The sequence below is a fragment of the Propithecus coquereli genome, unplaced genomic scaffold (assembly GCF_000956105.1).
Source record: "Propithecus coquereli isolate 6110/MARCELLA unplaced genomic scaffold, Pcoq_1.0 Scaffold611, whole genome shotgun sequence".
NCBI classification, from domain to species: Eukaryota; Metazoa; Chordata; class Mammalia; order Primates; family Indriidae; genus Propithecus; species Propithecus coquereli.
In genome coordinates, this window is record NW_012152075.1 from 361,564 (window position 1) to 363,826 (window position 2,263).

Below are 2,263 nucleotides of genomic sequence, written 5' to 3' on the forward strand. Positions count from 1 at the left end.
AAATTAGATATTTCACCTGGAGGGAAATCATAAGCAACACATCTAAGAGTGAAACATTCATCTTTTTAAGCTATACCATATAGCCAAAGATATTGGTTAGAAATACGTTTTGACAAAATATTTCTGAAGATGAATCTGGTATTATTTGAAGTAATGTTCTCATTATTTCTCACTTAAAGGAACTCCTTGATTCACTATCATGTTACTTTTGCTAACACATCATTCTTCTATCATATAAAAATTCTAGCTGCTATATGTTCAATTATATTCAATATATATGTGCCAAGCATCTTCTGTGTCCAATTATTTGTTCTCAACACTGGAGGTCTTAAAGTTTAATAGAGTTCAGTTTCTTCCTTCAAGAGACTCTAATGTAATAGCAGAAAAATATTTATAAACAAAATCAATACAAAATGGAATAGGAGAGAAGTGAGAAACTTCTAAAGTTTTATGAGGTTTCGGTGGAAGAATGTGTCTCCAGCTGAGGGAAGTGGTTATGAAAATTATTTATGAATACTGGGGTATTTAATATAGGATATGAAAGGTGGGTTAGCTGCTAGGAGGAAAGCCATGCTAAACAGAGAAACAAAACAAAAATTGTCATAGAGAAGTAAGTCCAGGTTCCTCTTCAGGCATTAACAACTAGTATTTATTTATACTCCCTAGGCATCAAGTTGATTACTGAGTAGTAAACAGATTATGAAACAGTACTTGTTGAATGATTAATTAAAGAAAGCCACAAATTTGTGTATTGGTTTATTGTTTCTCAAAGCGTCTTCTGCCATCTTGTAGATTTAGCTTCCTGCGTACACAGTCAGAAAAAAGTAAATTTTTAGTAAACTATTTTGCAGTGTGAGTTTTTTTCTGTTTTCCTTCCCAAGTTTGGAATCCGTAGAGAGAAAAAGAAATAGGCAGATGGAGAAAGAAATATTGACTTTATTAATAAATAAATCTGGTATTGGAATAGGATTTCTATAGCTGAGTCCCAAAATTGGACTGATTTACCATCCTCACAAAAACCAGAGGAGTCAGGGAGAATCCCTAACATGGGAAATAGAATTTTATTTTCAAATCATCCAAGTTCCTCCTGTTTTGTGCTACAGGCAAATGAATCTGGTATTATTTGAACTAATGTTCTCATTATTCCTCTTTTAAAGGCACTCGCTGCTTCACTGTCACTCTACTGCCTCATGGTCTCAGGAGAGATCATGACTCCTCTGGCCTCATTGGCTGAACCACCTCAGATGTCTTTCCATTATTCTCTGTCTATTATGATCCTGTATTATGACCCTCTTTTCTCATATGTATTCAGGAATCACAAAAAAAATTCTAGATGCATTTTTTCTCTTTTTAAAAGTTTTAAATATTAAGATCAGTACCAAGAAAGGCACAAAAGCATAGCATCTTTATAGCTAAGTGAAAACTTCCCAGATACCTTAAGGTGTAGGTAGTATTGTTTACCTTGTGGTAAACAATATGAATTTTATTATGAAGCTATCCTTTAAATTTTAGTAAAATGTCATTAATACAGAGAGAAAATACTTTTCCTAAATATCACTGAAGATTCGAAATTTACCTGATGTGAATACATTATTTTTTGTGACAGTATATTTATAGAGACAGAGAGAGAGAAAAAGTTGACCGATAAAAGTGAAGATGAGCTGGCATTAACTATCACATTCAGTTCCTGGTGCCAGAATTCCAAGACTGTTTTTAGAGATGACATTACGAAGGATTATCTCAGAAGAATAAGAGACTAGACCAAAAATTGAAGAGAAAGCTTGATTTTTCCATATGCTTTTATATTACCCTGTACTTGATTAAGCATCAGAGTCAGCTAAGGAGTTGTTTATAAAATACTTATGTTCAAGCCTCATTCCTGATCTAGAGAATGACTTTTTTTCCCTGCGAGTGGAAATATCCAGGTGGAGAAATAATGGACACTGGCTGTATAGCTAGGTTAGAAGTCTTTAACATGTGTGTTCAGCCTCAGAGCACAGGGAAACTATTGAAACACTTTCCGTATTCCCCATTCCACCATTAACTTCCTGTCCTGTTTCCTATAACTACATTCAAACCTTCTTAACCCTCAATAAGCTTGTCTTATATAAATGATCTTTTCTTCCCATATTTTAAGGAGTCATCAATTAATGCTACCATTTTCCTGAATTAAAAAGAAATCAGACTTCTACTATGTTTCTCACGAACAGATCATAGTCTACTTAATCCCCACATCCTCTGTTGTCCACCTTTGCCATCTGGG